Raw genomic sequence first — 22,122 nt, 5'->3', positions numbered from 1 at the left:
TTAAGAAAAGCAAGTAATACTAAAGGGGCAATGATAAAAAGCAAGAGCCACATCTCTCACTCTTCTCAAACTGAGTCTTACTCTACAAAAGTAACTATTTTTAATATTTTCTCTGGCAATTATCTCCATATTTCTGATAATAAGCTTATATGATTTTTTTCATTTTTAAATAAAATTTTTACATGCTAAAAAAAATTTCCAACACTGCAAAAAGAACCACGTGTGCCTGACATGGACACGTGGCTCTCAGGTCTTGGAGTGATTGACCAAGGACCCCAGTCCTGTACTCTGAAATCCATCCCCACACACAGACGCCATGATTCAAGGGTGCCAGGGATATGAAGGCAGGACTATTCTCGGGAGATGACGGACTCCTTGGAAGAGCAACTTTGGCTCTTCCTCAGATTGCACCACATATAACATTTTTCTTATCCAACCTTCCTTCCTTCACAGACTTGCATCATGGTCTCCAGAGGATACTTGGCCTCATGGGCTCTTCCATCTCCCTCCCCATTTTCCCTCACAGATGTGCCCCAATAAATCTCTTGCACTTATCCTGCCTTGACATCAGCTCCTTGGAAGACCTGAACTAACACAGTGGTGCCAAGAGTGGTCTGAGAATAGGAGGCAATAAAATGAGGTTCTGAGACTGACTCCCAAACGACAAGTAAGCAAAGAGAACACGATCCTGAATGATGTACATAGCACAGATGGCCTCCAACATGCAGTGGTCATCAAATCACTAAAGATTTCTCTAGTGGTGACCTGGGAAAATGTCTCATGATGGAGAATGTCATGGCAGATGCAATGAGTCAAGCAGTTGAAAAACTCTGGGGGAAACAGTGTCTACAGAGACAGTGGGGTGTCCGGTTATAGCTAAGATGTATTGACTCCCTGCAGAGAGATTATGAGGAACTGAGGGCTATTAATAAGTAGTTGAAGACTAAATTCGAGAGCCAGAAGGCCTCCTTGGTAACTTACAAAGATGCAGCTGAGAATACAATGAGGAAAAGACAAATCTGATAGTTAAAGTTGCAGAGCTTCAGAACATTTAAGCATTAAGGCAAGGTAGGACTGCTATGCTAAAGTCAGGGCCCTGGTTGGAAAATACTAGGACCCTGAACCATGGAATGGGATCATCAGCAAAGATTTCTCTGAAGATGTTGATTCTACAGCCACCTCCCTCTTAAACCTTCAGAGTTTGCGGACGTGGCCCAGGGTTTCCTAGTGATGGTAACATTACCCCTGTGCTGGAAGATGCTGCCAATATCCCTTTCCCAGAGGACACACACTGTCTAGAACTTCCCCCAATCTTCTCTCTAGACTGATACCCCAAATCCCAACATAACCAGGCTAGGGAATTGCTCAGCTTGGTGAAAGAGGAGACAGATTATACATCAAAAGAGCTACAAAAATTAGCCAGCATGTCCCACAAGAAGCCAAGGGAATATTACTGTGACTGGATTTTTTTTAGGGCACTTGATTAAGGGAATTAGAAGATGAAACAGGATTACCAAGATTTTATTGACTTTGGGACACTTTTTTGGGATACAGGATTTAACGTCTTGGCAAGGACTCTAGGAAATGAAGAAAACTTGCATCTGGAGTGACTCTTTGAGGCTGGAAGAAAGTGGTGGCCTGTGCTGAGTGGAGTACAAATGCTCATGCTCAGGAGGAAAGAAAGAGGCTAAGGAAAGTGGGCTTGCAGGGATGATACATGCCTTAAAGTCATAGTCTTCTTCTTTTTCTTTTTTCTTTGAGTTGGAACGTTTTAATATGAGTGATATCTACAAATTACATTATAATATGCATATGTTCTCTTAAGCAAACAAGACATTTATAAATGTATTTGTTGGTAAATTATGCTTTTGTTTTTATTTTTTTTTAATTTTATGTTTTTTTAAATGTTTATTTTTATTTCAATAGTTATGGGGGACCAGGTGGTGTTTGGTTGCAGGGAGAAATTCTTTAGTGGTGATTTCGGAGATTTCAGTGCACTTATCACCTGAGCAGTGTACACTGTACCCAACGTGTCGTATTTTAACTTTCATTCCCCTCCCACCCTTCCCCCTGAATCCCCAAAAACCATTATATCATTCTTATGCCTTTGTGCCTTTATAGCTTAGCTCCCACTTATAAGTGAGAACATATGATGTTTGGTTTTTCATTCCTAAGTTACTTCATTTAGAATAGTGGTCTCCTCCAACTCCATCCAGGTTGCTTCAAATTCCATTATTTCACTCCTTTTTATGGCTGAGTAGTATTCTATGATATATGTACATGCCACATTTTCTTCATCTACTCTTTGGCTGATAGGCATTTAGGATGGTTCTATATTTTTGCAATTGCAGATTGCACTGCTATAAACATGTCATTTTCGTATAATGACTTCTTTTCCTCTAGTAGTGGGGTCGCTGGATCAAACAGTAGTTCTGCTTTTAGCTCTTTAAGGAATCTTCATACTGTTGTCCGTAGTGGTCGTACTAGTTTACATTCCCACCAGCAGTGTAAATGTTCCCTTTTTACCACATCCAGGCCAACATCTGTTATTTTTTGATTTTTTAATTATAGTAAAGGCTTATTCTTTATTTACTTTATTCACAACACAGCTAAAGTGCTACTTCCTCCTGGAAGACTTATTCAATTTTTTGCATCCCTTCCACATCCCTCTCCCAGGATCCTTGAAACTCTGGGTCTCTCAAAGCACTGGCTGAGCCTCTCTCAGAGCATCTGTTACGGAAAGTCATACGAGCTTCCTGAGGGCAGAGGCCTGCCTATTCACCACATGTCTCCACAACTAAACAGACTGGCTGGTACAAAATAGGAATTCAGGAATTATTTGTTCAAGAAAAATAACTGAATGTGCTTTTCTGTCTTTTTAAGAAGTATCCCCCTTCTAAGTTTGCCATGTGGTCTGCGTTTAGTGCTCGGTGCATGATAGCATTCGAAAATTATTTGGTGAATGAATGGACGTTATTGCTACCTTGTTTTTTTCCAGGGAAACTTTAAAGCCCTACGTCTTATCACCTTAGAATCAACCGGCTAAATCTGATAAACTACTTTATGCTAAAGTACTAATGGGAAGGGGCTGAAATTCAGGCTCTCAGGAAGTGGTGAGCGTTTGAACTGAGGCTGTTTAGAAACCTAATTTTTATTATCCCTGAAGACCCCAATAGACTAATGGGCCAACCACTAGTCTGACTGGGGCCCCTGCCTACCTGGATAATGGAGCTGGAGAAACCAAAAATCATGGAGAGAAAGAGAGAGAAACAGAGACAGACAACACCAGTGGGGGCTATGTTTAAATGACAAGACTGCAGCCCAATGAGACAAAGACATTTCGCTGTCCAAACGGAAGTAGTGACTATGCTTGCAGGCTTTCGGGATGAGAAATGGGCCTACAGAATAAAGTCCAATGGGAACAAACAGTAAACATGAATTAATATTGGGAATCATCCTGATTTTCATACCTCCTCTCCAAAGGGGCAGCAGTTATTATTTGTTTGGTTAATAGATCAACCTGGGTACAAATCTGTGGTGTTTAGTAGATCAAATTCACTAGGTAATAAGCCAAATATTATTTCTCGTCCTCCATACCCACAGACTCCGTGGCTATGGAGGACAAGAAATCTTTTTTAATTGAATGTACTTGGAAGGGAACTGAAACCCAAATGCACATGTATGTTTCCATATTTATGCACACACATGTCACCTATCTGCACGCATCCTTGGACATGGAGCGAGACACAGCACTAAAGATATCTTTTATTTTTCTTTTTGCTCATCTTTCTGCAAGGCAGAAGTAGGTTACTCAGTCTTCTCTCCCAGGATGGCTTACAGCATTTCTTCAATTCAATTATGCAATTTAGGGCATAAATCAAAGTTTGTGGCCACTCAGAGTTTTAACCCAGGGTCTTTCAGGTAAACAGAGAATGTTGGCTCTGAGGAAAAGTTTCTTGCATGGGGTGCCGGGAGGCAAGGAGACTTTCTAGTTTCACCACTTTTCTCCCTTGGCTTTTCTAGGCATGATTCTGTTGTGGGGCCTGGGGGCCTGAAGCCAGGAGAGGGTTAGCAAATGTTTCCCGTCAGTGTTTCTGAGGATTCCTGACAGAGCCCATCAGAGTTGCCTTTTATCACCACTGCACGCTTTAGTGAGTCTGTCGTGACTCGCAGACATTGTGTTCCTGGCTGGATTAATCCTGCCTGCATTCATACTCAGGATGTGGGCCACAGGGAGGAAGCGGGGCAGGGAGAAGAAAAAGAGGGGAAAGAGGCAGAGGGGGGACAGTCAGAAAAGAGGCGAGAAGAAAAAAAGAGACTTTGAAAGTGTCAAGTGGTAGACCTAGGAAGAAAAAATAAAGAACTAATTTGAAAAACTGGAGCAAAATACAGTTTGCACAAATTAAAGCTAAAAAAAAAAAAAAAAAAATCTAAAATGGAAAGCAAAAAAGGGACCCGTAAAAAGGGTAAATCCGAAGTCCCAGAATGTGAGAGGCATAAACGGGCTCAAGCTCCAGGCTGGCACTGCCAGAGGAGGCTCATTCTATTTTTCGAAGTTTATAAAGCAAATTGATCACTCATTGGCCACATTATTGAAGCCCTTCTATGTGCAGGCCCCATCCTGTGACTCATTGGAGAAGTTGTCATGTACACAGTTCTGCCATAAGCTTATTCTAAGGCATAGAGAAGGATATTTCATACATCAGAATCTTGATTTTGCTGTCAGTAAATCTGGGACCCAATTCAAACCTACCAGAAAAGCACTTTGGCATTCCCTTGATGAAAGATATTTTGGAAAGAAAAAGCCGACTAGCTTGGCACACAATGAATTGTAGTAGGAAGGTGCATTTGCATCTCAGTGCCACAAAGAGCTTCCCTGTCTGGATTGGCTGACACGTCAGGCTCTTCCAGTGCTGTGGTTCTGAAAGTCTAGCTTCTCACTAGAAATAATAGAGGCACAGATTCATACGGTCTCTGTCACTCTGAGTGAGCATCTTGGGGACAAAGATGAAACCTACTTCGTTTCTATGTCCTCTCTGCATACCTGATACTCAGTAGGTGCTCAGTTAATTTGGCATTGAGAAGAATCAGGAAAGGTATCAGAGAAGCTGTAAGTAGGCGCTGAGCCTTGAAGCCTAAATGGACTGCCTGCATTTGGTATACAGAAGTTATTCGGTAAGAGAAGCTTAGTGAGTTTGTGGAGAGGAAAAGAAAAGTAAGACAGAAGTACAGAGGAATAAAATGCATGCTAAATTCAAGGAACAGAGAGGTGGTTACGTGTGGCCAGGTCATTGTTCCCCCAAAACTGCTAGAGGAACCAGTTTTGACATGCAGATTCCTGAGGTCTCTACACCCAGAAATTCTGATTTGGTAGCCCTGAGGTTCAGCAATGGCGTCTCCATTTTAAACAAGCACTGCCAGTGTATTTTGTTACAGACAGTCTGCAAACTATACATTGGGAAAAACAAGCACAGAGATTGGAGGGCAGAGAAAGGCGGGTGAGTGGCATGAGTGCATGGAAAAATGAGCCCAGGGTTGGTTGAGAAGAGTTTGGAGTCTGTCCAGGAAGGGAGCCCTCCAAGGTTTCTAAGCAGCGTAGAGACAGGGCCAGATCTGTGATGGAAATCAACCGTTCTCTACTAAAGCTCAGGTCGTTTTCTCGTTGCTTCTGCTCCATTAGATGTCATTGCTTCAAGGGCCCTGAACAAATAGCATTTCATGAAAGCCTCCAGGTTTTGCAGGATCCAGAGTTCCAGTTACCAGTGGAATGTGAAGTTCACAGGCCGCGTTCGAGCTTGCAGGGAGAGGATTAATTAGGTAAAAAGGCAGTTGCACACATAAGTGGGTGCCCACACCCCAGTCTGGCCTGCTGTTTTGGTGCACTCATTCAGGCATACAATACTCTCTTCAGCGCTAAGCGCCACCTCTTGAAACAAGTTAAAAAGCAAGTTCCAAGTGAGATGCCCAAGTGCTATGTTTTACACAGACTAATGATCAACAGCTTTCTGTTTTTATGGGCCTGGCAACCAGACTGGGCTCACACGGCTAAGGACACTATAGAAAAGAATTGCTGCTTCAAACATCTGACTGCACAGCCAACTGCTGGAAAATATGTTTCAGGTTTATAAAAAAGTGGTTTTTTTACTAAAATTATTTGTTTCTAAAAACTTACGCATTGTGGGGTTGTTTTACATTTTAAAATGCTGTATATTTCATTTTGTATTGGGGCAGCAAAATTAAAATTAATATTTATAATGTGTTTTAGTCTTTTTTTTTTTTTTTTGAGACAGAGTCTTGCTCTGTTTCCCAGACTGGAGTGCAATGGTGCCATCTCAGTTCACTGCAACTTCCACTTCCCAGGTTCAAGTGATTCTCCTGCCTCAGCCTCCTCAGTAGCTGGGATTACAGGCACCCACCACCATGCCCGGCTGATTTTTCTATTTTTAGTAGAGACGGGGTTTTGCCATGTTGGCCAGGCTGGTCTCGAACTCCTGACCTCACCTTGGCCTCCCAAAGTGCTGGGATTACAGGTGTGAGCCACTGCGCCTGGCCTGTTTTAGGCTTTAATAAATACTTTCTCATGTATAACACCTTTGATTTTCAAAATAATCTTGTGAGCTAGCTATTATCATTATCCTCATTTCATAGATGAGAAAACAAACTGTTAAGTTTCATGACATGTTTAAAGCCACACAGTGAGAAATCATGGGGCAAAAGCCAGCCTCAGGTCTTCTGATCACAAGATCCATAATTGCTAGAGGAATCCCCACTGTCAATGAGAATGAGGATATGTCAGCTTTTACCCTCACACCTGCACAGTATGCTATAGTTCTGCTCCACTGCTCGTTGCCTCAACATTTTGTTCATTTCAAATGCCCATGACAGAGAATGAGGTGGGTAGGGTCACCGGCATCATGTATGCATTGATGGTTGACTGGATTGTACAGTTAATGATGGTGAGAATATCACTTGGGGCAGCTTGTCCAAATACTTTGTACTTAAAGTATCTCTCAAGACCCTGAAAACAGGATTGCCTATAAGTAAAATATAAAGTTAGCTCTAACAGACAATAAGAGCTATTCCAAGTCACCTTGGAGGCAGAATGTCTCTCAACGTTGTAAGATGTGCATAACTTAATATGTCTAAGAAAATGTGGTAGCGTTCATGTGAGCTCTGCATAGGGAAAAGCATCCCAACAACTTGATCCTTGCAGACCTAGTGACGTGGACACCTTCACCATAATAATAGATGTCATTCAATGGTCAGACCAAAAATACTAACCTCTCTGGGTTATTTCCATGCTAAGAGAGGCGATTCTGGAACTTGACCTCTCTGTTTAGGATGTCTGTGAGACCCTGTGACATACAAGCCACCAGACTATCTGGGCGACTCCCAACCTGGCTTCTGCCCAAGAACTCACTTCTTTTGAAACATCCTGAGCAAATCCTGGATCTGATGCTCACAGCTCTGCATTGGCCTTTAACACGTGGGCAGGTCAGCACTTGCCCATGGCTGCTTGAATGGTCCTCCAGTTTTTAAATGCGTGATTGAAAATGAGAAATGGTGATTTTTCTGCTTGGCTTTTCTGTACGATTTTTTTTTCTTCTTTCTTTTTTTTTTTTACATTTTCCACCTCTCTGTTATGTTGTGCATTTCTGACCTCTCTTCCGTGCTTACTGTGCATTTTGTCCTTCAAAGAATTTCAGACATGCCTCTGCCCTTCTTTCTTCTTCCAGTCTCCCCTTTTAACAGCATGGTCCCCATTCATTTTTTCAACTTTGTATTCTAAGCAATTTTAGACAGAAAAGTTGCAGTGAGTTCCCATATGCCCTTCACCCAGTTCCCCTATTGTTGTTATCTTTCACAATCAAATCCAATAATCAAAACTAAGGAAATTGTTATCATTACAATACTATTAAAACTATGGACTTTATTTGGATATTACCAGCTTTTTTATTAACGTCCTTCTGTTCTAGGATTCAATCCAGGATCCCATGTTGTCTTCAGTCATCATCTCTCCTTGGTCTTCTCAGTCTACGAGAAGCTCCTTTTCTTGACCTTGACACTTCTGAAGAGCATTGGTCAGTTATTTTGCAGAATGTCACTCAATTCTAGTATAGTTAATGTTTTCTACTTTGGGGCAAGAATACCACAGAAATGATATGCCCTTCTCGGTGCATCGCACTAACGGAACCTAAAGTCAATATGCCTGTGGTTTTTTGTTTGTTTGTTTGTTTGTTTGTTTGTTTGTTTTTGCTGTTAATGTTTTTTTTTGTTGTTGTTTTCAGAGACAGGATCTCACTCTGTTACCTAGGCTGGAGTGCAATGGCATGATCGTAGCTCACTGTAAACTTGAACTCCTGGGCTCAAGCAGTCCTCCTGCCTTAGCATCCCAAATAGCTGGGACTGCAGGTGCATGCCACCAAGCTTGGCTAATATGTCTTATTACTAGTGATATTAACATTGGTCATGTGGTTAAGGTGGTATCTGCTGGGTTTCTTCATTGTAAGGTAATTCTTTCTTAAGCCTCATGGTTAATAAATATCTTGGGGGTGATATTTTGAGACCACTGAAATTTTAGCATTGATCAATGGATCTTGAAAAATTATTGCTGTAGCATTCTAATAAATACTTTCTATTTCCCTAACTCCTTATGTATTTATTATTTGAAAGTCTTCTTTAAGGAAGAGTTGCCATTCTACTGTATTTATTTATCCAATTATTTATTTACAGCAGTAAGGATTCATAAATATTTATTGTGTTCTATGGGCTATAATCCGATACAGTTGCTACTTATTTTACTGTTGTTCTTTGGCTGGTAAGTTGCAGTGGCAAAGAGGTTAGAGGACCTAATTAGCTAAGTAAGAGCACCACATACACAAGGCCTGGACACTAATTATCCTGGAACGTTCCTAAGAAGTTCTGTATGTGGAGGAAAGGAATGGAGTCAGGTGGGGAAATGGTTGGAGACCACAGTGGGACAGCACTTAATAATGATCAGTGTGAAAGGGTTAGTGTGCTTTGCTAAGGAGTTTGATTTTTATCCTAAAAGTGGTCAGTGATGTCAATGAATAATTTTGGGGGTAAGTGTATGACATGATCAAAGTTGCCATTTCTAAAGATGTCTGCATCAGGAATGTGGAAATGCACCAGTGAGGGAGGCAGATGGAAGGCAGGGAGATTAATCAAGAGTCTGCTGTAATATTCCATGTGAGAAATGATGAAGGTCTGGACTAGGACAGTTGGAGAAGAGACTGGGTACAGGTTCTGAAGAGATCTAGGATGTGGCATTATAGGAGGTAGTGATGACCATTGCCTGTGATGAATGAAGAGAAGGAGGTGTTAAGGATGATTCCCAGGTTTCTCTCTCAGACAATATAATTGTGTTGTTACTAAGGCTGTTTGATTTAAAACTAATTTGTTTGGTGGGTGCAGTGGCTCACGCCTGTAATCTCAGCACTTTGGGAGGTTGAGGCTAGCGAATCACTAGGTCAGAAGTTGGAGACCAGCCTGGCTAACATGGTGAAACCCCATCTCTACTAAAAATACAAAAATTAACCAGGCATGGCGGTGTGCACCTGTAATCCCAGCTACTCAGGAGGCTGAGGCAGGAGAATCGCTTGAAGCCGGGAAGCAGAAGTTGCAGTGAGCCAACATTGTGCCACTGCACTCCAGCCTGGCAACGGAGCAAGACTCTGTCTCAAAAAAAAAAAAAAAGAAAGAAAGAAAGAAAGAAAGAAAGAAAGAAAGAAAGAAAGAAAGAAAGAAAAGACTAATTTGTTTTTAAATATCAGACATGGTGAGAGAAGCAGATTGCTTTTCTACTAAATAAGTAGGGCTTTGCTAATATTACACAAATTCATTGAGGAGGGGTCAAATGTAAGAAAGTTTCGCTGTTCACTCCCGTCATTCCTAGATCACATTGGAGAAGAAAGGAGAGGATCCCAATCCCAAGGAAGGTAGCGGGTTATAATTTCAGATAGGGTTGAGTTTGGTGTGTCCAGCAGCGCCATGACTTATACAGCCAACGCAGTTGCACAGAGCCTTGCACTCAGAAGGGCACTGTGCTCAATTTTAATTTCTGGGGCTACCGTTGTGAAATTTTTAATGAACTTATCTTTGAATTTGTATTTTGAAAGTGAAAGTCTATGAGATAATAGAACATTCACTGGAGGTTTGGAGCCTCAGCTCATGTGTAGTCCTGCCTGCCCCTGCCTCCTTCCTCCCTGGGACAGGTTCTCAACTTCTCACTCCCTTGCACCCTGGTACCCTAGCCTCCGGTGATCTCTCTCTTTGCACCCCTACTCCATGACCTCAGTCACTCTCTGCCACTGGCAGGGTCCTGGGTGTAAGCATGAGGAGGTTCAGGGTAAGGCATGTACCCCATTCACCTCGAAGAAGGGCAAGGCAGTGGCTGTTGCCACCCTAAGCTGGCAGCTCTTGGGCGTATTCAGCCAGTGACTTGGCAGGGACTTCCGGCCCACCCCTTAGCATGTCTCAGTCTGGAGGTTACAATCTCTTAGGGATCATCTCTCTTCTGTGGGTTATGAGAAATGGAAATTGACTTCTCCACTCCTTCTGGGACCCTGCATTTTTGTTTTACACCCTGCAAATCATGTAAGCAAACCCTAGTGTTGGCTGATGACAAAAAAAGCATGGATGGAATTGTTCTAACTCATTGTATCTTTCAGGAAATGCGATCCTTTCTTTTCCCATCAGAAGAGGAAAAAGACATTCTACCATAAGATCAGAGAGGGTGTAAAGCAGAGACCAGGTCAGGGACAAATTCTATTGCTGTAAGCTTTTCAAGTCCTTCTTTTATGAGGTCAGCTAAGCATAATTCTGATTTTTATTGATTGTGGATATTCTGGGGATGGGCTACACCTACATGATAACTCACAAATCATTTTTTTATTGCAGTAAAAAACACAACATTAAATTTGTCACCTTAACCATTTTTAAGTGTATGGCTCAGTAGTGTTAAATATATTCACATTATTGTCCAACAGAATTCTAGAAAGTTTTTATCTTGCAACACTGAAAATCTAAACCCCCTAAACACTACTTCTCCCTATACTCTATCCCCAGTCCTTGGTAATCACCTTTCTACTTTCTGTCTCTATGATTCTGACTACCTTAGATAATTCATATGAGTGGGATCATACAGTATTGTCTTTTTATGACTGGTTCATTTTTTCAGTGTAATGTCCTTCAGACTAATCCATGTTATTGCATGTGAAAGGATTTCCTTCATTTATAAGGCTGCATAATATTCCATTTTTGTATGGATATACCACATCTTGTTTATGCACTCATCCGTCTAAGGACATCTGGGTTGCTTCTACCTCCTGGTTATTGTGAATAGTACTGCAATGAACAAGGGAGTACAGATATCTCTTGAAGATGCTGATTTCAATTATTTTGGATCTGTACCAGAAATGGGATTGCTGGATCATACAGTAGTTCCATTTTTAATTTTTTGATAAACCACCATACTGCTTTCCTTAATAACTGTACCACTTTAAATTTCCACCAACATTGTTCAAGGGTTCAAATTTCTCTGCATCCTCATTAACACTTAATTTAGGTGGTTTTTTTTTTTTTTTTTGAGAGTTGCCAACTTATAACATCGAATTGTGGCTTTGATTTGCATTTCCCTAATTATTAGTGATGTTGACTATCTTTTCATATACCTATTGACTGTTTACATATCTTCTTTGGGTAAATCCCTATTCAAATCTTTTGTCCACTTTTAAATGAGGTTACTTGGTTTTTTGTTGTTGAGTTAAAGTTTAGCTATTCTGGATATTAACTCCTTATCAGATATATTACTTGCAATTATTTTCTTTTTTCTTTAAGTTCCAGGATACATGTGCAGAACGTGCAGATTTGTTACATAGGTATACACGTGCCATGGTGGTTTGTTGCACCCATCAACCCGTCATCTACATTAGGTATTTCTCCTAATACTATCCATCCTCTAGCCCTCCACCCCCTGATAGGCCCTGGTGTGTGATGTTCCCCTCCCTGTGTCTGTATATTCTCATTGTTCAACACCCACTTATGAGTGAGAACATGTGGTGTTTGGTTTTCTGTTCCTGTGTTAGTTTGCTGAGAATGATGGATTCCAGTTTCATCTGTGTCCCTGCAAAGGACATGTACTCATCTTTTTTTATGGCAGCATAATATTCCATGGTATATCTGTGCAACATTTTCTTTATCCAATCTATCATTGATAGGCATTGATGGTTCCAATTCTTTGTTATTGTGAACAGCACTGCAATCAACATACCTGTGCATCTGTCTTTATAGTAGAATAATTTATAATCCTTTGAGTAACTACCCAGTAATGGGATTACTGGGTCAAATGGCATTTCTGGTTCCAGATTTTTGAGTAATCACACCACACTGTCCTCCACAATGGTTGAACTAATTTACACCCCCATCAATGTGTAAAAGTGTTTCTATTTCTCCACATTCTCTCCAGCATCTGTTGTTTCCTTTTTAATGATTGCCATTCTTTTTTTTTTTAATTATTGCATTTGAGGTTTGGGGGTACATGTGAAGAACATGCAAGATTGTTGCATATTAATGATTGCATATTAATGATTAATGATTGCATATTAATGAATGGCAATCATTTCATTGTGGTTTTGATTTGCATTTCTTTAATGACCAGTGATGATGAGCTTTTTTTCATGTTTTTTGGCCACATAAATGTCTTCTTTTGAAAAGTGTCTGTTCATATCCTTTGCCCACTTTTTGATGGGGTTGTTTATTTCTTGTAAATTTGTTTAAGTTCTTTGTAGATTCTGGATATTAGCCCTTTGTCAGATGGATACATTGCAAAAATTTTCTCCCATTCTGTAGGTTGCCTGTTCATGCTGATGATAGTTTCTTTTGCTGTGCAGAACCTCTTTAGTTTAATTAGGTCCAATTTGTCAAGCTGGCTTTGTTGCCATTGCTTTTGGTGTTTTAGTCATGAAGTCTTTGCCCATGCCTATGTCCTGAATGGCATTGCCTAGGTTTTCTTCTAGGGTTCTTACGGTTTTAGGTCTTACCTTTAAGTCTTTAATCCATGTTGAGTTAATTTTTGTATATGGTATAACGAAGTGATCCAGTTTCAGTTTTCAATTTGCAATTATTTTCTACCATTTTGTAGGCTCCTTTTCACTCTATTTCTTTTGTTGTACAGAAGTTTTTAAGTTTGATATAGTCCCCTTTGCCTATTTAAAAATTTTATTCCTTGTCCTCTCAATGCCATAGTCAAGAAATGGAAATTGTTTTTAAATCTAATCTCCTGTAGCTTTTCTTCTAGGAGTTTAATAGTTTTAGGTCATACTTTTAGGTCTTTAATAACTTTGAGTTAATTTTTTGTAATAATGAAAGGTAAGTGTTCAACTTCATTCTTTTATGTGTGGTCATCTAGTTTTTTTAATCACCATTTGATGAACAGACTGTCCTTTCCCCGTAGTGTAGTCTTGGCTCCCTTGTTGAAAATCATTCAGCCATATATACAATGGTTTGTTTCTAGGCTATCTATTCTATTACATTGGTCTATATATGTATCTTTGTGATAGTACAACATTCCCTTAACTACTATTACTTTGTAATGTGTTTTGAAGGCAGAAAATATGAGCCTTCTGACTTTCTTCTTTTTCAAGATTCTTTTGGCCGTTCGGGGTTTCTTGAGTTTCCATATGACTTTTAAGATGATTTTATTTCTGTAAAAAAAAAATGCCTTTGGGATTTTGGTAGGGGTAAATCTATAGACTGCTTTAGGTCCACAAATGATTTGTAAGACATAAAAACACTCACAAATAAGTGTACATCTAAAACTGGCAAAATATGAATGTGGCTAATGAGTTTATCAATGTCAGTTGTTAAGATATTGTACTATAGTTAGGTTAGCTATTGTGCTATAGTCAGGGGAACTGGATGAAAGGTATATAGAATCTCTCTATATTGTGTCTTACAACTCATGTGACTCAGAAGGAAAACTAAAAAACAAAACATTTAGCTCCAAGTCAGTCATATGCTATCATTTCAAATATACCATTAGTATCTAAATGCAAAATACTGTATAATACACATACAGCTTTATATCTAAGACAAAACAGGCTTTACCTGCTTTAGGCAAGGTCCTGTGTTTAGTTTTAAAACTGTAATTCCACCTCAGGCCCAGTATCAGTTACTAGTATTCTTTTAACATTTTGGACCATGTTGATCCATTAGGCTTCAACTGCTGTAACAGGGATACTTGATTTTGCTCCTTCTTCATCCACTTCATATATTTATATATTGGGCATCTACCGTGTGCCAGATGTCATGCCAAACATGAGGGTACAAAGATGAAACAGATTGCCTTTGTGCTTAAGGATATTTCAGCAAGAAGACAGTTAGATCCATAATTATAATTACAATGCTCATGGCAGATGCCAGACAAAGGCAAGAAAAGTGTTTCATTGGTGGACAATCAGAGTTGGACTTGAGTAAGTCTTCCTAGAGAAAGTGATGTTAGAGAAAAGTCTGAAAGGGTAAGTAGGAGTTTGGTGAGTAGAAAAGAGGAGAAAATGTTGAAATCAGAAGTAAATAAAGTGGGCAGGCTGGAAAGCATGAGAAATTGTGGTTCTTTGAGGAAGGGCAAGGAGATGCTGGAGCACAAGATACAGTTTGGTGGGGCCTGAGGAGCCAGCCTAGGGAGTGCAGCTGGACCAGCCCAGGAGGCACTTGCGCCAGATATCAAGGGAAGTGGGGAGCCATCGAAGAAAGGGAAGGACATCATCTCTCCTGGATAAACAAATACAAGGCTTATAGATAGATATTGCTTTTTAAATGATTAGAAATCAGTGAACTATGAGATTAACATTCCTGGTCCCTCCTTATCCCAGGTACAGGTTCATATGCAAGGCACTTATTAAATTGGGACCACAAATAAATTCCATGTTCTAGTTGATGAATCCAACCAATAAAAGGCAAAGAATATACAACTGGTTTCTGATTCTCAGTGGGAGAGGTGGCAGGGAGGCTCCTACAACGCCACCAGCCCCAGAATCTTATCTTCCTGTCGATTCCCCTCCCTTTCTCATAGCTCTGCCTGCAGGTCCACGGAGACCAGAGAGGCTGGTCAACCTTCCCTCCATGCTCAGGACAGCAGAGCAGCTTGGGCCTCCTTTTTAAATTCTGCTCATGAGTGCAGGACTTGAAGAAGTCGGGTAGGATGGAGTAGGTTCAGGCATAGTTGGTTTCCTGATGCTGTGGCCAGAAGTCTCAGAGAATCCCTGGTATCTTATGAAGGAGAAGGAAAATAACATATGTAGAACAAAACAAGGCAGCATGATACCTGCCTCAAAGCTCGCACTGGCAGCTTTGGCGTTAGATTCTGCCTGGCTGAGTTCCCAGAACGTGGATTCCCCTCCGTGGAAGCATCCTGTTGCTAAAAGCCCTTACAAGATGTGTGAGAAACTTCTTCCCTCCTAAATAACTGACTGAACAAATTTAACAGAGGCTGTTACCCACTGAGTTTGGTATCAAAGCTCTGAAGTCCAGTTCTCTTTGAGTTTTTGCTTTCATTTGGAATCTCACACCCCTGCCCTCTTGGCTGCCGTCGCTGCACGATATCAAACAGCTGGAGTCTGGGCAGCTCCAGAATCCAACTTTCTCAGCCTAACAAGTGAGGGGGTGGGGGAAGAACCAACGGCCGGAATGGAAGAAGGTGGGGGTTTCATAGAGGACGAAAGGGGGCTGTGCTTGCTTTAGAGAATCTGGTATCTTAGAAAAGTGGTCTCACGTGGAATTCGGTGTCAACAGGCTCTATTTGTCTAGGGCTTCAGGACTGTGCAAAATCAAACACACAGAAGTGGCCTTGGACTATTCTAGTTTTAATTTCTCTACCCCAGCTTCATCTCTCAAACTTTTACTAATATTACTGCCATTTATTGAGTGCCTACCAAGGGTTATATTTTAAAATATATGTATATGTATATATGTGTGTATATATCTATATATGTGTGTGTGTATATCTATCTATCTATCTATATATATATATATAGAGAGAGAGAGAGAGAGAAATAGTACATGTATAGTATTTTCCATTTTCACAGAAACTAGGGTTTAGAGAGGTAATTGTCCAAGCGAATGCAGCTTAAGACTGGATTCAAACCGATTTGTCTTGATTTCATAATATTCCTTTTTAAAAAATCTCCTCCTCAGCTGGGCACAGTGGCTCATGCCTGTAGTCCCAGCACTTTCAAAGGATAAGGTAGGTGGATCACTTGAGCCTAGGAGTTGAAGACCAGCCTGGCCAACATGGAGAAAACCCATCTCTGCTAAAACTATAAAAATTAGCTGGGCATGGGGTTGTGCACGTGTAATTCCAGCTATCTGGTGGCTGAGGTAGGAGAATTGCTTCAACCCATGAGGCAGGAGTTGCAGTGAGCCAAGATTGTACCACTGCACTCCAGCCAGAGCAACAGAGTGAGATCCTGTCTCTAAATAGATAAATAAAATATCATCCTCCCCCAGGGTACCCTTGTCTGTAGGGAGCCTTGTGGGGATCTGGTGATTAATCTGTAAAAGTCGACAGAACACAGGGCCAATAGGAATGCCTGAGCTGGCAGCCCGGGGCTGGAGAAATCACTCCCAACCAGTTCAACCTGTATAAGGAATAGATGGCATCATACCAGGCTCACCTGTAATTCTGCCTGAACCATGCAATTTAGAGTTTAATTATATGCTGTCTTGCATTGTTTCTACTAATTGTTGCATAGGTCAATCTTATACTTTCATTCATCATTCTTCCTTCAGTCAACAAATATTTTAGAGAAACTGGGCACATTTCTTCTCCCGCAGCTCTTGCAATACCCAGCATAGAAAAGTAAGCCAACTCAGATAACTAGTTAATGGCCCAGTCAAGAGCAAATGAGGGCTAATTTTCCTAATTATAAATTAATGGATTATGTTATGCATTTTGAAATCGTATTGAGATATTGCCTCAATAAATAGAAACTTTATACATTCAAGATCTTGAATTGTAAAGCAGAAAGTTGGGTTGATGAATATTTTGTTTTCAGTACTGTTTATCAAGATAAAATGTCTTTATCTAAATATAACCTTTGGGAAGAGTTATATGTACAAAAGCCAATTTACTAATTACTGTTAAAACTATGAAAGTTGGTATCTCATTTTTAATCTTAACCCATACATCAGAACTCCATTCTCCTGCTGTATGTAATATCCTTAGACTCTTATATTAGTTACAGTTAGTAAGATATGTTACTTCTTGGAATGACCGAATGTCTCTTTCAAAAAAAAGGAAAACACCCCTTGGAAAGTCCATAAAATATTTCTTAATGGGTAGACAAAATTTGGGCATTTTCTTTTTCTTTCTTTTTTTTTTTTTTTTTTGAGATGGAATTTCGCTCTTGTTACCCAGGCTGGAGTGCAATGGCACAATCTTGGCTCACCACAACCTCTGCCACCTGGGTTCAAGCAATTCTCCTGCCCCAGCCTCCCGAGTAGCGGGGACTACAGGCACCTGCCACCATGCCCAGCTAATTTTTTTTGTATTTTTAGTAGAGACGGGGTTTCATCATGTTGACTAGGATGGTCTTGATCTCTTGACCTTGCAATCCACCCGCGTCAGCCTCCCAAGTGCTGGGATTATATACATGAGCCACCGTGCCCAGCCTAATTCGGGCATTTTCTAAACAGATTTTTACTCCAAGAAGTAGCCTGCAATTCACAAAATAGTTGTGAAGTAGTGTGTTGCACTGGAAAAATCTTGGGTTTTGGAATTCGTACCACCATTTGGTTGTTGGGGATCTCAGGCACTTTACTTAATTTTCCTTATCTGTAACATGGAGATAATTGAACCTCTAGCACGAGGTCGTAATGGGGACTCAAGATGGAAGGTACACATCGAATCCAGGAGACAGACTGAGAGAGGAAGGTGCTCAATAAACGTTAGCTTATTTCTCAGAGGCTTGTTGAAAAGACTGAATAAAATCATAAATATGATTGAGTTCATCGAGTAAGCAATTAGTGTTCAACTCTTCCCATTGGAGTGTTGTTTCCACTAAAGGGAATATTTGGCAGTTGTTTTAATTATCATTCAGTGTAATCATTCAAACTAGATAATTCAATCAAGTCTTCACTTGGGACCTGTGTTTGAAGATCTCATTGTTGCTTTTAATTAAAATAATCTGAGAGATGGATATGTACATTGGACCCACTGGAGGACAATTTTCTAATACCAACTAAAAGCATTTAAAATGTTATATCCTATCCACTGATCCCAAACTCCTACTTATATGAATTATTAGGAAATAATCAGAACAATAAAGATTTATAACGAGATGCTTAGTCAAATGCAATACAGGATAATAATAAAAATAGGAACAATCTAAATATGTAAAAATAGAAGAATGGTTGAATAAATAACAGTCTTTCTCTTTGATGGAATAGTAGGCAGCAGTTAAGTCAAATTTTGAAGAAGATTAGATGATATGGGGAAAATAATTATTAAAATGTTAAAAGCACGGTAACAACCTGTATGAACAATGAATCCAAATTTATAAAATATGAAAGTACCAGATAAATCAGTGAAGAAGCTGACTCCCACCTGAATTACCAAATGCATTAAAAAATTGTATGAAATAGGCCGGACACAGTGGCTCACAACTCTAATCCCAGCACTTTGGGAGGCCGAGGTGGGAGGATCACCTGAGGTCAAGAGTTCGACACCAACCTGGTCAACATGGTAAAACCTTGTCTCTACTGAAAATACAAAAATCAGCCAGGTGTGGTGGCATGTGCCTATAATCCCAGCTACTCAGTAGGCTGAGGCAGGAGAAAATGCTTGAACCCAGGAGGCAGAGGTTGCAGTGAGCCAAGATCTTGATACTGCACTCCATCCAGCCTGGGCAACAGAGCAAGACTCTATCTCAAAAAAAAAAAAAAAAAAAAAAAAGAAATATTGAATAAACAGACACCAATTATTGTTTTCCCTTTAAATGTCTTCCAATTCTGATTCAATTAGAATCATATACTCAGTGTAGATAACGTGTATATTTGTAATTGATGAGAAACCAAAACAAGAAAGAAAAATGACTAGAAAAAACACTCCATTATGTTAATAACAATCTTATCCCTGGATAGTAAGTTTAAGTTGATTTTCTTCTTTTTTGTATTTTTCCGTATTTTCTAAACTTTTTTCAGTACACATATTTTATAATCAGGAAAGCTGATTTGTACTAAAACAAAAAAATCATCAAGTCCTTCTTTCTGGACTACATTTTAATAATTTTCTTGGCATAATCGTCTCTCAGATATGCTTCACAATCAAGGAGATTCCTGTTTATATGATACAGGTAGAGTATCTACAGCACATTGAGAGGAAACCATGTCTTTTCATGTCACTCACTGAATTCCTTCCAATTTATTCTGCACAGCCTAGCAACATAATGACTTACATAGATCTACAGTCCCTGCTTACCTCCCCCTTTTCCCCCCACCAAGCATTATAAATTGTGCAATGATCACTTTTTTATGCTTCCTTCTTGTTGGAGGCCCATAAAGTTTCCAAGAAAGCAAGGTGCTAGAGGTAAATCACCATCAACAGAATGGATCGTAGCAAAAAGCACCCTACAAAATTCGGACTCCACCTAACTGTTTTGAAATGGCTAGGGATGCTGGAGTGGGTGGGGTGGGTTAGGATACAGACAGTAATTGAAAGGGGAGGAGAGAATTAGGCAAGAAATACCTTTCAGGCAAAACGGCTGGGGAGAAAATTCAGAGACGCGTTGTTCTTACAGCACTAATCGTATATGTTTGGTTGTCTAATATTCTTGGATTTGATAAGAACCAACACATAGTCCTTGTTGTCATTGACAGAACCCCAGTTTGTATGTACATTATTCATATTCCTCGTTGTGTTTCGGGGGAAAAAGACATTTTAGCCTTTTTTAAAAGTTACTGATTTAATTTCATGTTATTTGGTTGCATGAAGTTGCCCATAACCACTAAGGATTATCAAGATTTTTGTGCAGACTTATACATGTCTAAGATCCTTTTATCAAGGCAGTTATGATCATCATTTTCCTGCCTTTACCCCACCATCACCAAACACTCAGTTAAATATAGATTAACATTTTTACATAACCACTCAACATAACGCTTAAGAATGGAATTTCCTCTCTGTGACAGAACCCAGGAACTAAATCCTAAATACATAATGTTGGTATATTGAAGATGAAATTAAAATTGTCCTTCAGTTTTGAGGCCATGTGTGAAGTTTAACCATATTGTAAAATATCTGTTCTGTATTAGAAATAGCTAGTTGACAGCTTATGCTTCTCAAAATTCATATTGTTATGTACACAAACTAAGTTTCTATATGTGAAGTTAGTGAGTCTTTTTGTGTTACTCCAAAATAAAGGCAATGATTTATTTTTTCCCAGTGCCAATACAATTTTGAGCTAAGCACTCAAGGGGGGTACTTTACATTTTAAAGCTAGAAACAGCAACAGCTGTATGGGAAACCAGACAAAGCATTGACTTTTAAATGTAGACTTTTAAAATAAACTGTTTTCTTTTGAAACTACAATTAGAATAGTTAATATTCATCCACAAACCATTATTATGTGTACATTATTGTTGCTATTGTGAAATAGAGAATTTTATTTATTTTTATGCCAGCTTATATTGTGAGAACACATTTAGTCAGTTTGATTTTTATCAATCTTGTTAATGCTTGTCCTTGGAACATCTTTCGCGTGTTCAAGGTTTGTAGCTGAAAAGTTTACTGTAAAAAAAATCAAAAACAAAAAAATGTTTTTACAGAATAAATTTATTGGAATGTGAAAAAAATAAACATAATCACATTAATACAAAGATCGATAAAAACAATTAATGTATCTGAGGTACTGACAGTGTGCTTGATGCTGCCAGCAGAAATAAGTCCTCTTATATTAAGTTGTGATCTGCATTCTGCCTAAACTATAAGAAAGGTTCTCAGCAGGCTGGGTGCAGTGGCTCACGCCTGTAACCCCAGCATTTTGGGAGGCTGAGGTGGGCGTATCACCAACATAGTGAAAACCCGTCTCTACTATTAAAAAAAAAAATGCAAAAATTAGCCAAACGTGGTGGTGGGCACTTGTAATATCAGCTACTGGGGAGCGGGGATGGGGAGGAAAAAGGGAGTGGAGGGGAGAGGGAGGAGGAAGAGGAGGGAGAGGTGCTAGTAAGGACTGTTAATAGTCTTTGTGTTCTGTTGTGTTCTAATGCTTTAACTCAGAGCCCATAGCTGTGTGGACCCAAAGACCAGAGTAAGAGAATGGAGAGTCCTAGGAGAAAGGTGACAGAAGGGGTAGAAGGTACCTTTGAGATGTCAAGCAATGAATAGTATATACAGGAATTTAGAAGAATGAATCTGAGACCTTCATGCATCGTATTCTCATTGAGTAGTACTTGGAATAATCTTTGAAAAACAAAAGGCTGGATAGCTGCTTGGGGCCCTTGGGGAGAGAGAGTGTTTTCACTGCAGATGAAGCTGGCAGGCCCATTCCCTTGGGGGAATTAAAAGTTCTGTACCCAGGGTGGACCCCAGGCCTTGCAGTCCTGAATTGTGCCTCAGAAGGAGGACAAAAGAAAGTGGAAGCTGGCCGGGCGCGGTGGCTCAAGCCTGTAATCCCAGCACTTTGGGAGGCCGAGGCAGGTGGATCACAAGGTCGAGAGATCGAGACCAACCTGGTCAACATGGTGAAACCCCGTCTCTACTAAAAATACAAAAAATTAGCTGGGCATGGTGGCGCGTGCCTGTAATCCCAGCTACTCAGGAGGCTGAGGCAGGAGAATTGCCTGAACCCAGGAGGCGGAGGTTGCGGTGAGCCGAGATCATGCCATTGCACTCCAGCCTGGGTAACTAGAGTGATACTCCGTCTCAGAAAAAAGGAAAAAAAAAAAAAAAAGTGGAAGCTAATATAGTAATTGGCTGGGAGTAAAATAGGTCTTTGAGACTGTTGGGGGAGATTGCTGGAGATTAAAAGAGAAGGAAAATTAGGGTGATTAAATAGGAAAAGAAAATGTAGGTGGGTCATTCATAGAGGGAGTTCAGAGTCCTTT

General features: G+C 40.0%; 1 protein-coding gene across 1 annotated transcript in view; it reads left to right on the top strand.

Annotated features, from left to right (window-relative positions):
* Positions 1-22,122, top strand: part of BOC (BOC cell adhesion associated, oncogene regulated) — a 248,638-nt gene that overhangs the window by 147,953 nt on the left and 78,563 nt on the right. The gene's annotated exons all lie outside the window — the stretch shown is intronic.

Source organism: Saimiri boliviensis, chromosome 8, assembly GCF_048565385.1.
Source record: "Saimiri boliviensis isolate mSaiBol1 chromosome 8, mSaiBol1.pri, whole genome shotgun sequence".
Classification (NCBI taxonomy): Eukaryota; Metazoa; Chordata; class Mammalia; order Primates; family Cebidae; genus Saimiri; species Saimiri boliviensis.
This window is presented reverse-complemented; position numbering and strand designations above follow the sequence as displayed.